At 41.1% G+C, this 16,744-nt stretch overlaps 1 long non-coding RNA gene across 1 annotated transcript; it reads right to left on the reverse strand.

Moving 5' to 3' along the window:
- Positions 1–12,365: 12,365 nt before the first annotated feature.
- On the reverse strand, positions 12,366–15,514 carry LOC119269007. The gene is made up of 4 exons (XR_005133393.1): positions 15,089–15,514; positions 14,642–14,732; positions 13,912–14,035; positions 12,366–13,801 (listed from the first exon to the last, which is right to left on the reverse strand). It is a non-coding gene; the product is annotated as an uncharacterized LOC119269007 (long non-coding RNA).
- Positions 15,515–16,744: the final 1,230 nt, after the last annotated feature.

Raw genomic sequence — 16,744 nt, forward strand, 5'->3', positions numbered from 1 at the left:
ACCTTAACTCCTTGCAATCGATCAAACAGATCATTGATCATCGGTAGTGGGTATTTGTTCTTGATGGTTACTTCATTCAATCCTCGATAATCGACAACCATCCTTAACGATCCATCCTTCTTTTCTACTAGAAGTACTGGCGATCCCCAAGGTGATGAGCTTGGGCAAATATATCCTTTATCCAGTAACTCCTTAATCTGCTTCTTAATTTCCACCAAATCCTTTGCGGGCATCCTATATGGTCTCTTTGATATTGGCCCTATGCCTGGTAAAAGCTCAATCAAAAACTCAATATCTCTATCCGGTGGCATGCCTGGCAACTCTTCTGGGAATACTTCGGGGAAATCCTTCACTACTGGTACTTCCTCCTGCACAACTCATGTTAAACAATTTACTTGAGTCCTCTTCGGCACATGCCGGGATACATACTTGATCCTTCTCCCTTCTGGGGTGGTAAGCAAGATTGACTTACTGGCGCAATCGATGTTTCCTCCATACATCGACAACCAATCCATACCCAGAATTACATCCAAACCTTGTGATTCCAATATTATCAAATCTGAGGGAAACACATGCCTACCTATACTTAATGGCACTTGAAAACATCCTTGGCTAGCCATATACTCCGCTCCTGGTGAGCTTACTAGCATAGGTGTTCTAAGAACTTTGGTGGGCAGGTTATACTTATCCACAAATCCCCTTGATATGTATGAATGTGATGCACCAGTATCAAAAAGAACGAGTGCAGTAAATGACTTAACCAAAAACTTACCGATTACTGCATCCGGCTGCTCTTCAACCTCCTCCACGTTAACGTGGTTCACCTATCCCCTGTTGAAAGGGTTCGGCTTCTTCCCAGAGCTTCCATTGCCATTTCCATTCTGTGATTCAGGACATTCGTTGGCATAATGTTCGGTCTTCTGGCACTTAAAACAAGTGACTTGGCCCAGGTCTCTCTTGGCTGGGGTCGATGGGTTGGTGCGGTTCTGGCCGTTGCTTCCTCCATTCCCATTACCATCCTTGGGGCCATTATGATTGTGCGAGCTACCTCCTCCATGGGTATGCTGGAAATGTCCTCCCGGTCTAGGGGTAAAACGTGGCTTCTGCTGAGCTCCTGAAGTGTGCTTCCCTTGTCCATACTTCCTCTTGCGATTCTCAATTTGCTGCTGCTTCCCTTCAATCATAAGAGCACGATCTACCAACTCCTGGTGGTTGTTGAAGGTGGCTACCATCAACCGCATGCTCAACTCATCATTCAGTCCTTCCAAAAACTTCTCCTGCTTAGCTGCATCCGTAGCAACGTCATCTGGGGCATAACGTGCTAATTTACTAAAGTCCTCCACATACTGGCCAACTGTCCGTCCTCCTTGGCGCAAGTTGCGAAACTCTCGCTTCTTCATGGCCATAGCTCCTGTTGAAACATGGGCAGTTCGAAAAGCCTGTTGAAACTGGTCCCATGTGACAGTATCGACAGGGAAAGTGGCTGTGAAATTCTCCCACCATGATGCTGCGGGTCCTTCAAGCTGATGTGCAGCAAACTTCACCTTCTCCGCATTCGTGCATCCTGTTGTGGTCAACTCTCTAGCTGTCTTGCGGAGCCAATTATCTGCTACTATCGGCTCGGTGCTACTGGAAAACACCGGCGGATTCAGCCTAAGAAAACGGGCTAAGTGATCAACAAGTGGTGGTGGTGGTGGTGGGTTGTTGTTGTTGTTCCCTTGATTCTGATTCTGGATTAGTAACTGCATCAATGTGTTCTGCTGCTGGATCAACTGGGTGAGCTCCGGTGGGAAAGTAAATCCGGGGTCACGCCTCGGAGGCATCTAAGGGTTTAGAAAAGATGAGATTTAAGAATAGAGGGGGTCTAAAGAGAAAACACTACCCATATGCACATGAGGTAAAAGCAAACAATTCACTTCATTCAATCAATCAAACAAGGGCATGCAATCGATCTAACTATCACAAAAGTGCTCGGACTACTATATTTACATGGTGGTCTACTACTACTGATGAGGTGGTCTACTAGAAATATTCTTCGGTTGCAGACTCCATGATATCTGCTCCAGCTTCATCAACGTAGTCATCATCGCTATCATCTGGATCCGAGTCGGTGTCGTCGATGATGATGTAGTCTTCCGGGCGAATCTCCTTGGGTTCTTCGTCTTCTTCTACCGGTGTAGGGCCTCCCATAAATATTCTGATCTTCTTGATCAGATCGTCATTCTTCTCCACTAACACTTCAATTTCCTCTTCATAATCTTCACGTGTAGCCTTAAGTTCTTCCTCCAGTTCCTTGATTCTTGTCCTCGCCTTTTTCAGGTCTATCATGTCGGTGCACATCTGGTTCTCCTGACGTCGAATGTGCTGGCTTAACTCCTGGATAAAAGTTGCGACTAATCTATCCTTTCTGGTACTGATCATCTCCCAGTGCTCACCTCGGCACCCACAAATCTGGTAGATAGTATCCTTAAGATCATTGCGGTAGACTTCTCCAATGTGTCCCATGGCGATGTGAGCTGCCATGCTCTTTCCTAGACTCTAAGTTGGTGCATCAAAAGAAAACTCTATGGGCTCAGTGACTGGCATGAACGTCCTTCCTGGAACTTGAACTTGAATCATCCAGCGCTCTTCTTCAGGGAAAGTGGCGTAGTAGGTGCCGGTGAAGCTTGGTACTCCTATGTTCAGGTATCTAGTGACTTCCTTCAAGTGACGCCCAAAGGGTGTTTCTTCATCCGGTTGCGTGAACTTGTTCATTGCATCCGCCATCCTAAAAGAGTAGAAAAGATGAGGAGTCAGAAAAGAGAAGAGAGTGAGTAGTGATCTAGGTCTTTAGTCGTGTCCTACAGTCAGCGTGTGCTTTGATACCATCTTGTAGCGACCAGACCTCAAACGGTCCAATCTCTATGCTCCGGTGTCATCCCTGGATCAGTAATGCTGACACCACACAGTACTTGAAGGATTTATAATAGAGTAGCAATCGCACACTTATTACATCGAATGTCTCAAAAGAGAACTTATTACAATAAATATGGCTTAAGGCCATCTAATAACGATAACAGCGGAAGGCTTGGAAGATAAGTGAGTCCATCAACTCCAACGGCATCACTGAGTATAGAACCACGACCTAAAAACACCTTAATCGTCGTCTGAAAAGTCTGCAACATTAACGTTGCAGCCCGAAATGGGTCAGCACATGGAATATGCTGGCAATGTAACACATAGAGAGTAATGGAATGAAACAACTATTCTATATGCATATTTGGCTGGTGGAAACCTCTATGGCTACAGTTTTGCGTAAAGCCAATTTCCCTACTGCAAAGGAATAAATTTATTTAACTATCATGGTGGTTGTTAAACATTGAGAATGGTTGACAACATTCTCAATCCCAATTAAGCATCACCATTAAACAAACCCATCAAAATTAATTTTATAGTAACATGTTGAGATTCACATGATTATCCAGGCTAGATACTCAAGATGTCCATAACCGGGGACACGGCTAACCATGATTAGTTTATACACTCTGCAGAGATTTGCGCACTTTTCCCCACAAGACTCGATCGCCTCCGTTTGGTTTCTCGCACTACATGGTGTTTGAGAAGACGGATGACCGAGACATAGTCTTTCAGAAGCGCTAGCACCTTACGATGGGTAGACCGTTACACCTACTTTCCCCTACATCTGCTAGTCTACCACTGTAAGAGTTCACACAACTTAATCAACTATGCTAGAGCCCATAATAGCTTGTGGCTGCACACGGAAGTTTCTAGCATGAATAGTCTCATGATCCCTTTGAGCCTGGGTGGCGGTCCAAAAGAAAACAGGCAATCCTGGAATACCCAGGTACCTCAATCCACCCAGATGTGTGTTTAAGTTGCCACCTTAAATAAACCATTAATTAACAATCTCACATCTGTCATGGATACTCTCACCCAATCCACGTCTACTAGCATAGCATGGCATAATGAGCAAATGTAGAAGTAACTCCCAAAGGTTTGATAATAAACAGGTAATAGGTACTACCTCAACTACTTCCCAAACCCACAATTTAATTAGATCCTAATCATGCAATGTGTAAGGATTGATCTAATGCAATAAAACTGGGTAGTGGGAAGGCATGATCAAAGTGTTACTTGCCTTGCTGATGATCCCGGAAACCTAGCGATTCGAAGTAGCAAGCGGCACACTCCGGGTACTCTATCGCAAACAAACAAGCATACAATAAGTACTCACTAATGCATGGGTAAAACTCAAATAAGAGATCTAACCACAAAGTTCAACTTAAGAACTCCGGTTGGCAAAAAGAATCGAAACGAACGAAGCAACGAAAGACAAACGACAAAAGAAACAGGCTTTGTTTACTATTCTGGATCTAGGGCAATTTTTACAGTGGCAAAAACTTATTTAAGTTGGTTAAACGGAAAGAGGGTTTCGATACGAAACTCCAGGCGCTTGAATCGCGTGATTCCAATAAACGAGCGAAAAGTTAGACTAAAACAAATATCGGATCAGAAATCACGGTCAGAAAAATCGCGGATTTAATACGAGAAAAAGAAAAAACGACGAACATTCGTTAAAATGAACAAACGGACGAACGCTCGCTATTTAAATAAACCGGAAAAACCGATCTATTTAAAAAAACTGAAACTAAAAAAATGAACAAAACCGTCGGAAAACCGAATGGTTTTTCGAGAAAGACCGAGGCGAAAATAAAAAAACTACCTCCGGCGGTCCGGCGAACGGCGGCGCGGCAGCGGGGCGGCGCGGGCGCGGGGTGGCGGCGGGGCGGCGCGGCGAGAGGCGGCGGCAGCGGCGAGGGGCGGCGGCAGCGCAGCGCGGCGGCGGCGGCGGCGTGGGGCTAGGGCGGCTAGGGTTTGGGGGGTCCGGCTGGGCCTCCCCGGCTTATAAAGCAGGACGGGCCTAGTGTCCGGGTCGGACACGGCCCGTAGGTCAGTTGCGTTTTTTTTTAAATAGTTACGCTCAGAAAAAAACAAAAGGAATAATAAACGGACTCCAAAAATCCCGAAATAAATTTTCCCCGGCTTCTAAAATCAAGCCGCACAGGATGAACATTTATTTGGGGCCTAAATGCAATTTTGAAAAACGCGCATTTTTCCTAAATTCAAATAAAATAGCAAATAAAATCTTAATTGATTTTTTTATTAAATCCTCAATATTTCTTTATTTTGGGAAAGTCATTTTATTCCCTCTCTCATATTTTTGTAATAGAAATGATTGAAGATAAAATAAATAAAATCAAAAGATCCTATTTTCAAAATTTGAGACAACTCAATATGAAAATAATGAAATCCCCAACTCTCTCCGAGGGTCCTTGAGTTGCGTGAAATTTCTAGGATCAACCAAAATGCAATAAATATGATATACAATGATGATCTAGTGTATAACATTCCAAATTAAAAATTTGGGATGTTACATTTATCATTTACCTACTCGAGGACGAGTAGGAATTAAGCTTGGGATGCTGATACGTCTCCAACGTATCTATAATTTATGAAGTATTCATGCTATTATTTTATCATTCTTGGATGTTTTACAATCATTTTATAGCAACTTTATATCATTTTTTGGGAGTAACCTATTGACCCAGTGCCCAGTGTCATTTGCTATTTTTGGTTGTTTTTTACATCGCAAAAATCAATATCAAACGGAGTCTAAACACCGCGAAACTTTTTATGGATTTTTTATGGACCAGAAGACTCCCTATGGGCCAGAGCAGCACCTGGGGGGTGCCCCAAGGGGGGCACAACCCACCAGGGCGTGCCTGGGCCCCCTGGCGCGCCCAGGTGGGTTGTGCCCACCTCGGTAGCCTCCCGTACCCCTTCTTTGCACTATAAATTCCGAAATATTCTGAAACCCCTCGGGGTTAACCTAGATCAGAAGTTCTGCCACCGCAGGATTCCGTAGCCACCGAAAACCAATCTAGACCCATTCCGGCATCCTGCCGGAGGGGGGAATCATCTTCGGTGGCCATCTTCATCATCCCGGCGACCACCATGATGAGGAGGGAGTAGTCCACCCTCAGGGCTGAGGGTTTGTACGAGTAGCTATGTGTTTAATCTCTCTCTCTCTCTCTCGTGATCTATATCATGGGCTTTGTTAGTATAGTCGTATCATATGATGTTTCTCCCCTCTATACTCTTGTTGTGATGAATTGAATCTTTACCTTTTGAAGTTTTGTCATGTCGGATTGAATGTTCAGATTTGAGAACACATGATGTATGTCTTGCGGTGTGAATACTTGAGGTGACAATGGGGTATCATATTGATTCACTTGATATACGTTATGGCACTCAATTTGCAGATTCCCGCGGTGATATTGGGGTAATCTATGCATAGGGGTTGATGCACGTTTTTATTATCTTTTCTCCGATAGAAACTTTGGGGTCTCTTTGTAGTTCTTTGTGTGGATTGAGTGTTATGAATATGAATATGCTTTGGTGTTATTCTAGTACGGACTCTAGGATAGATCAAATAAAAAATAGCTTTGCATTATTTTAGTACGAACTCTTGAATAGATCGAGCGGAAAGAATAGCTTTGAGGTGGTCTCATACCCTACAAAGAATTTATATCTTTTGTTCTACGCTAATAGGAACTCGGGAGTGAATCTATGTTGCACTTTGAGAGATAATTATATGATCCAACTATGTTAGCACTATTGAGAGATTGCACTAGCAAAAGTACGGACCCTAGGCCTCATTTTTAAGCATTGAAATGCCGTTTTTGTGCCCGTTTACTATTTGCTACCTTGCTGTTTTTATTTATTCAGATTATAAAAATATATTTCTACCATCCATATTACACTTTTATCATCATCTCTTCGCCGAACTAGTGCACCTATACAATTTCCCATTGTATTGGGTGTGTTGGGGACACAAGGGATTTCTTGTATTTGGTTGCAAGGTCGTTTGAGAAAGACCATTTTCATCCTACACCTCTCATGGATTGATAAACCTTAGGTCATCCATTTGAGGGAAAATTGCTACTGTCCTACAAAACTCCGCACGTGGAGGCCCAACACGTGTGTACAAGAATAAAGTTGCGTAGTAGACATCAATGAGTTCCATGAGCAACTCATTAAGCTCGTTAATACAACACAACACATATTATACTCCCTTCGTTTCTTTTTAGTTTGCATATAAAATTTGGTCAAAGTCAACTTTTTTAAAGTGTGACTAACTTTATTAGAAGAAAAAATATCAACAATCACAGTTTGAGATCAATATTATTAGATGCATCATGAAGGACCAGTTCTTTTGGACGGCTTAAAAAACAAGATGCATTTCCCCGGCTTAAAAAATATGCCAACTCTTAAATTTTTTTGAGACTTCTAAATCAGTTATACCATTAGTTTAGAAGGTCAAACTTCAAACAAATCTTATATGTAGAAATAAAAATAGAGGGAGCACAACACAACACATATTTTTATGTTAAGTGGCAACATTTCTTGGCACCTCAATCCATCTATTCCATCAAGTCGATCCAACCTAGCTCACAGGAGACAATAACTAGCATCCTTCTCATGTGGTCACTTCTATCATGAAAGACACATGAGAACTAAAGCAAAAAGGGGGTAATGACTGTTAATGAGTACATGCGAGCGTTCACGAGCTTTAAATGAACCGAGTCGATCGGTGTTTTTTGCTTGTTAAGCTTAACAAACCGAGCCAAGTCTTAATGAGCATGAGCTTAACAAGACGAGTAGCTCGTTAATCCACTCCTTGTGGGGTTAGGCTTCGACACCCTAGTACCGGTAGGATAATTGGTGAAACTTCTTTACACTAGACTAGCAATTTCAGGCATAGTCAATTGTTCAATTGTAGAGAAGTGTAGCTATTTGCTCTATGTGGACGTTCAACCTTAATTGGTCTCCACTGACAATACTGGTATATGAAAACAATGCTTGGAACAGAGGACAACACAATGGATCTTCGAGATCCGGCGGAGAATTGTTGATATATAGATGGGCTTTAGGCCCTTAAAAGAATTTGAGAAAAATCTCTAAAGGTCATGCGGGTGTCATTACTAGGTGGTGAGAAGTTTAGTGATACGTCTCCAACGTATCTATAATTTTTTATTGTTCCATGCTATTATATTATCTGTTTTGGATGTTTAATGGGCTTTATTATACACTTTTATATTATTTTTGGGACAAACCTACTAACCCAAGGCCCAGTGCAAATTGCTATTTTTTGCCTATTTCAGTGTTTCGCAGAAAAGGAATATCAAACGGAATCCAAACGGAATGAAACCTTCAGGAGAGTTATTTTTGGAACAAACGTGATCCAGAGGACTTGGAGTAGACGTCAAGAAAGAAACAAGGTGTCCCCACGAGGCAGGGAGGCGCGCCTACCCCCCCCCCCCTAGGGTGTGCCCCCACCCTTGTGGGGCCCTCGCAGCTCCACCGAGCTACTTCTTCCTCCTATATATATCCATATACCTTGAAAACATCTAGGAGCACCACGAAACCCTATTTCCATCGCCGCAACCTTCTGTACCCAAGAGATCCCATCTTGGGGCCTTTTCCGGAGCTCCGTCGGAGGGGGAATCGATCACGGAGGGCTTCTACATCAACACCATAGCCTCTCCGATGATGTGTGAGTAGTTTACCACAGGCCTTCGGGTCCATAGTTATTAGCTAGATGGCCTCTTCTCTCTCTTTGGATCTCAATACAATGTTCTCCTCGATCTTCTTAGGGATCTATTCGATGTAACTCTTTTGCGTTGTGTTTGTCGAGATCCGATGAATTGTGGGTTTATGATCAAGTTTATCTATGAACAATATTTGATTCTTCTTTGAAATCTTTTATGTATGATTGGTTATCTTTGCAAGTGTCTTCGAATTATCAGTTTGGTTTGGCCTACTAGAATGATCTTTCTTGCAATGGGAGAAGTGCTTAGCTTTGGGTTCAATCTTGCGGTGTCCTTTCCTAGTGATAGCAGGGGCAGCAAGGCATGTATTGTATTGTTGCCATCGAGGATAAAAAGATGGGGTTTATATCATATTGCTTGAGTTTATCCCTCTACATCATATCATCTTGCCTAATGCGTTACTCTGTTCTTATGAACTTAATACTCTAGATGCATGTTGGATAGCGGTCGATGTGTGGAGTAATAGTAGTAGATGCAGAATCGTTTCGGTCTACTTGTCGCGGACGTGATGCCTATATACATGATCATGCCTAGATATTCTCATAATTATGCACTTTTCTATTAATTGCTCGACAGTAATTTGTTCACCCACCGTAATACTTATGCTATCTTGAGAGAAGCCACTAGTGAAACCCATGGCCATCGGGTCTATCTTTTATCATATAAGTTTCCAATCTATTTTACTTTGCAATCTTTATTTTCCTATCTATATCATAAAAATACCAAAAATATTTATCTTATTATCTCTATCAGATCTCACTCTCGTAAGTGACCGTGAAGGGATTGACAACCCCTTTATCGCGTTGGTTGCGAGGTTCTTATTTGTTTATGTAGGTACAAGGGACTTACGTGTAGTCTCCTACTGGATTGATACCTTGGTTCTCAAAAACTGAGGGAAATACTTATGCTACTTTGCTGCATCACCCTTTCCTCTTCAAGGGAAAACCAACGCAGTGCTCAAGAGGTAGCAAGAAGGATTTATGGCGCCGTTGCCGGGGAGATCTACGCACAAGTCAAGACATACCAAGTACCCATCACAAACTCTTATCCCTCGCATTACATTATTTGCCATTTGCCTCTCGTTTTCCTCTCCCCCACTTCACCCTTGCCGTTTTATTCGCCATCTTTTCTGTTCGCCTCTTTTTTCGCTTGCTTCTTGTGTCGCCGTGTGTCGTCATGGCTAATCCTTCTATCATTGTTAGTACTCCCGATCATGAAGTTCTTAATTTTAAACAAAGGGAGGGAGAAAACCTAAAAGATGCTTGGCATAGAATTTGCAATGCTCAGAATAGATCTACTAGGAAGCAATCCACTTCCGTTCTTCTACGCAATTTTTATGTAGGCATCACTCCTTGGAACAGATATATTCTTGATACCATTACCGGAGGGAATTTCCTAGGTAGCCATACTTTTGATTCTTATAATGCTATGATATATTTGTTTGGGCCACCACCTCTTTTGGTTAATGGAACTATTTTAACTTTGGAACATGTGATGCAAAGGCTTGAAATTATTGAAAATAAAGTTGCCTCTGTGGAGTTGATTGAAAATTTGGATAAAAAGATCCACAACCAAATCACCCAATATGGATCTAAGGTAGGGGTTACTCTGAATTTTTTTAAAGAAAAAGAACCTATAGTCAACGAAAGAATAGATCAAGATTCCACAAGAATTGGTAAACTTGAGGATATTATTACTAATTTAGAGTCTGCCTTTTCATCCGTTAAAAATACTCCAAATCCTCCTACTACCAAGATTGCCAAATTAATGTATGTTCCTAAAAATAAGGGTGAATCTTCTAGTAAGGAAAATGTGGATCTCAAACCAATAAGTGTTCACCCCAACTTCTTCCATATCATTAAGGAACCTTTTGCTACAAATGAATTTCTTGATTTCTTGCCTAGGAGTTTGATCATTAATAAAAAGAAGGAAACTCCTAAGGGTTATAAGTATTCTATTGAAGAATTGCCTGCCAAAGATGATAATACCTAGATCCATTCTTGCTTTTATGCCTAACTAGGGGCGTTAAACGATAGCGCTTGTTGGGAGGCAACCCAATTTTATTTTTGTTTCTTACTTTTTGCTTCTGTTTAATAACAAATAATTTATCTAGCCTCTGTTTAGATGTGGTTTTATGTCTTTAATTAGTGTTTGTGCCAAGTAGAACCTTTGGGAAGACTTGGGGGAAGTTTTTGCGATCTTGCTGTAAAAAACAGAAACTTTAGTGCTCACGAGATTTGGTGCCATTTTTTATTGGAGAGTGCGATTAGGTTGATTCATTTTGCAGACGATTAATAGCCAAATTACTCACGTCCACCAATTTATTTCAGAATTTTTGGGGTTACAGAAGTATTCGAAACCTACAGATTAATACAGACTGTTCTGTTTTTGACAGATTCTGTCTTTCGTGTGTTGTTTACTTATTTTGATGAATCTATGGATAGTATCGGAGAATATGAACCATAGAGAAATTGGAATACAGTAGGTTTAACACCAATATAAATAAATAATGAGTTCATTACAGTACCTTAAGTGGTGGTTTGTTTTCTTATACTAACGGAGCTCATGAGATTTTCTGTTGAGTTTTGTGTTGTGAAGTTTTCAAGTTATGGGTAAAGATTTGATGGATTATGGAACAAGGAGTGGCAAGAGCCTAAGCTTAGGGATGCCCAAGGCACCCCAATGTAAAATTCAAGGACAATCAAAAGCCTAAGCTTGGGGATGCCCCGGAAGGCATCCCCTCTTTCGTCTTCTTCCATCGGTAACTTTACTTAAGGCTATATTTTTATTCACCACATGATATATGTTTTGCTTGGAGCGTTTGTATGATTTGAGTCTTTGATTTTTAGTTTACCACAATCATCCTTGTTGTACACACCTTTTGGAAGAGACACACATGAATTGGAATTTATTAGAATACTCTATGTGCTTCACTTATATCTTTTTGAGCTAGACAAATTTTGCTCTAGTGCTTCACTTATATCTTTTAGAGTACGATGGTGGTTTTATTTTATAGAAATTATTGTTCTCTAATGCTTCACTTATATTATTTTGAGAGTCTTTTAGAACAACATGGTAATTTTCTTTGATTATAAAACTGGTTCTAATATGATAGCCATCCAAGATTGGTATAATAAAAACTATCATAAAAAGTGCATTGAATACTATGAGAAGTTTGATACTTGATAATTGTTTTGAGATACTAGATCATCGATGGCACGCGTTGCCGTGCCCGTCTATTTTTCTAATGGAATGATAGGATTTCTATAAATATATTGTCATAAAACATAGTGGCAGAGAAACATTGAAGTTATATTTGTATAAAGTGCCTATATATTGAACGACTATAAAAGATTCAAGTAGTGCAATGGTGTGAAAGGACTGAGTTTGTTAAACTTGGGTCTTAACTTGAATTTGGTTCACCTTTATGTCTCTCATGTGAGGGGATTGGATCGGGAGTTTGAACATTGCTGGATATTCCTTTTTGTAATTGATCATTATCAAGGCAGCATCATAGATGATTTCCCCTAATAGTGTAAGAAGTTGCATCATTGAAAGTGCAACACATACACAAGATAACAGCGGGCAATGCATTGCCATAACTTTGGATAATTCAGGCCTATAGAAGGGTTGTATATATATATATATATATAGTAATAGCAATAGTGTTCTTTATGATTTGGTAGTTATACAAAAACACAAAGTAGGCGTACGTAGGAGACTGTTAATGTAATACATGAGTGTAGGCAAGGGCAATTCAGCTTTTCCTGTGCGAGACGAGGCTAATAGGCAATAGAAAAGGCTGTAATTCAGCTACACTGAATTTCTCTCTTCAGATCTCCAGTTCAGCTTTGCATGACCAAGGTGATGTTTCACAATAATTTGTGCCGAACAACATGGAGAGCCAATGCACCCTTAGTCAAGCTACAACTTAATCAGCCTGCAATTGGACAATTGCTTTCCAAGATGGAACAACCAGCACAAAATTATAGCAACTAAACTATGTATATATCATATTCAATGAGAAGAATTTCCTCCGGCTAGCAAAATTTCATTTTTAATATATACAAAGATTGCCACATATTGAGATTTATCTTCCATGTGTACCACTTCGATACATTATCAGTTGTGCACTTTAAAAAACATCGTAATAAAATAGTATTCCTCTCCATCAACTTGTATTGTTCTCCTTTGTTAGAAATCGAGAAGACAATACCATGGGCGAAGTCCAACTACTCAACAGTGCATCTTGTCACTCCCAAACCACAATTTTCTCGATATCTAGCCTGGCAGCCTCAAAATTCGCATAAAGAATCACATGGATGAATACGTATACTAATGAAATGTAGAATGTAAATCATAATAATTGATAGCCTATCAACCGTTAAAAGTACATACTTGTTTCTAGCATGGGTATACACAATGAAAAGCTTAATATCAGGTAACTCTATATAGCACGGCATCACAATATAAGGATGGTTGAATAGAGAGCCGAATAGAAAATGTCAACATTTTGTCCAGAATACACTCTAAACTACAGAGTGAACAGAATCGATGAATTGCAGAGTGAAAACAAGTCAAAGGCTTGAAAAGTTGGGTTCTATACTTCTATAGAACAAAGTGGTAGAAAGATAGTATAGTACGCCAACTAATGGATGAAAAGACAAATTAGGCAAGATAACAATTTCAAAAGACAATATCACATTAAGGTTTGTGACCTCTAAGACCCTCCCCAAAGGTACCAATCGATGTCAGTGTGGTCGCCACTTCTACAAATAAAGCAATGTTTGTAGTAAAATTCTGAAGAAAAAAAATGCCCAGATAGGTAAAAAAATTGCTCGAACTCCATCCTTTAAAATGGAAAACTTATTTTGGTGTGTATCTGCAATCAAAGAATCCGAGCAAGATGCAATTTATCTCTGAAACAAAATAATTGTATGTATGTACGCGTCCAATCACAAAGAACATTAACTTATGCAATCTGCATAATAAACTAAGACCAAATACCTTGTGGAAAAAAGAAAAGAAAAAACGTACAGATGATTTTGCAGATTGTGTGTTTAAGAATGTAGGTAAAACTAAGGAGGCTCACTTCCTTCTGAAATGGTGAATTCGTCTTCTCTCAGGAGCTGCCGAGAAAGGAATGTATGGTTATACGAGCTGCAGCGACGACGATAAAAGTATTTGCTACATACGTACTGACATTACTGCAAGTGTCTGGTACCAAGTAAATACTAACCATCAGTATGCTTTTGCATCCCAGTTGTGTCTTATTAATTGTCCACATCATTTTTTCCACCATTAACAACTTTTCCAAATGCCGTATGTGGAAGCTGATGGAGCGTCACATCCATATAGAAAAACTGTGCAAAAGAGCATGACAGTGCATTAAGAAACCCTTGCGTATATATCATCCTGCTTAGTTCATACTTATTCCAAATTTAGTTTTACAATTTAAACTGGAATCTGCCTTGCCCGTGTTTAAAAAAATGTACTTATCTATAAAAAAAAATTCTAGGACATAGTACTATTTTTTACCACTGAACTACCCAAATAGTGGTCTTTTAGGCTTGTAGATAGAAGATATACTTCCAATGATGTTTAATATATAGTAAAGAAATAAGGATTACGTACACTTGGTTATGCACAGCCAACAGGGAGATAACATATATATCATGCATGTCGCTGCAACAATTAGAAATCTAACTGCCGTCAACACATCTAAAGAAGCCCACTTGAACACAAAAGTCTGTTCAAATACCTACATAATAGATAAATGCATCTATATGAAAGATTGTAAGGTACGGTCATGACAATAGTTGGCAACAGGACATGCGTAGATTAAAATCAAAACTCTCTTCTTTTAGGGCGGCCTATTGTTCTGCAATTAGCAAACCACAAGAAGACAATCAATTGCCACCTAATGCTAGAGAACTGTACTGGACCAGGGATGTGTCAGATGAACAAACCTTAGCTCCCAAGATTTGAAATTGCCTGGCTCTTCCCCTGCAGCCCCTCTCCGTTCATCAAGAGGCCTGTTGAATTAGGACTCTGCTCTTACTGAAATCCAGTGAAAAAACAAAAGGTATCAAATAATATAGGTCTCTGCTCTTACTGAAATCCAGTGAAAAAACAAAAGGTATCAAATAATATACTTGGTGAGATTGTATTCAGGATGCAGAAGCTACATGATATGACCAGCTAGCAAATTTAATTTACAGTAAGCAAAGAACCGTTGATTGATTGAAACAAATTTCAAACTTTAATAACAATCCGACATTAAAGTATTCCTTATTTCTTTACTCAAATCTTAATGTGTTGGATCATCAAAATCACATATTGGTGAGACACCATCAAATCATCAGAGGAATCAGGAATGCAGATCACAGAGGACAGGAGATGAGAGGTGATATTACCTTACTGCTTGGGGAAGCCATGGACAGAGGAGAGGAGGAGCAGTAACAGCAAGCTTGGGCCGGAGGACGGCGTCGTCGGCGAACTCGGGGGCGGGGGCACCGGCTGCTCCTCCTCATTGCTGGGGGGTGGGGTGGGGGGCGAGGCGAGTGGGAGGAGGGGACGCGCCGAGGTTGGAGGTGAACCCTGGCCGCCATGGCCACGAGTGGCTGCGGCAAGGAGCAACGGTGACGGCAAAGAGGAAACGTCGCCCATCTGCTACGCGGCGGGATCCTGTCGATCGCCGGATCCTCGCGCGCATCGCCTCAGATGGAGGCCGGATGCCTCACCTCGGATCGATCCCCTCCGTCGTTGGATCACTGGCAAGCCTCGCCTCGGATTGATCCCCAGCCGCGTCGGAATCCCTCGCGAGGCTCGCCTAGGCTGGAGCCGCTGCCGCTGGATGGAGGAAGACCGCCACGTCGGTCGATCCTTCGATGGATTCCTCGAAGCCCACGCAGTAGAATGGGTTGGCCGATGGCCCAGTGCACCAGAGGCGTCCGTTTCGGCCCGTTGAGCAGCAGCCCACAGGACGGGAAAGTATCTAGTGCTCCCAGGCCTAGGGTGCTCCCGGTGCTCCGTTGCGAAAAACATTTTTTAAAATACTAAAAAAATTCTGAAAAAATGCAGCGCATCGACGGAACATTGATGTCTCTTGTCACAAAATTTCAAATCAAAATTCGAAACATTGCTCGAGATACAAAAATGACAAAATTGACATCAATGTGATAATGGGCCAAAACTAAAGCCCAACTTATGTTATGTATAAAAATTTGTCATTTTTGTATCTCGAGCAATGTTTCGAATTTTGATTTGAAATTTTGTGACAAGAGACATTGATGTTCCGTCGATCTGCTGCATTTTTTTCAGAATTTTTTAAACATTTTAAAAATGTTTTCGGACATTTGGAGCACCGGGAGCACCCTAAGCCTGGAAGCACTAGATACTTTCCCCCACAGGACAGCTGGGCCAGTTTAAATAGATCATGGAACAGATTGCCTTGACACCAAATCTGACGGCCAGGAACTCCCGGATCAATAAAACGGACGGCCGAAAACCCAAATCGCTTTGAGGGCAGGGATTAGGTGCGGTTATACTGTCCTTAATGAGGATGGTGATATTAAAGTTCTGCTAGTTGAGTAGTTGTGAATTTGAGAAATACTTGTGTTGAAGACTGCAAGTCCCGTAGCATGCACGTATGGTAATCGTTGAGTAACAAATTTAAAACATGAGGTGTTCTTTGATTGTCTTCCTTATGAGTGGCGGTCGGGGACGAGCGATGGTCTTTTCCTACCAATCTATCCCCCTGGAAGCATGCGCGTAATGCTTGATTTTTGATGACTTGTAGATTTTTGCAATAAGTATGTGAGTTCTTTATGACTAATGTTGAGTCCATGGATTATACGCATTCTCATCCTTCCATCATAGCTAGCCTCTTCGGTATCGTGCATTGCACTTTCTCACCTTGAAAGTTGGTGCAAACTTCGCCGGTGCATCCAAATCCCGTGATATGATATGCTCTATCACACATAAACCTCCTTATATCTTCCTCAAAATATCCACCATACCTACCTATTATGGCATTTCCATAGCCATTCTGAGATATATTGCCATGCAAC

Source organism: Triticum dicoccoides, chromosome 3A (genome assembly GCF_002162155.2).
Source record: "Triticum dicoccoides isolate Atlit2015 ecotype Zavitan chromosome 3A, WEW_v2.0, whole genome shotgun sequence".
In the NCBI taxonomy this organism is placed as follows: Eukaryota; Viridiplantae; Streptophyta; class Magnoliopsida; order Poales; family Poaceae; genus Triticum; species Triticum dicoccoides.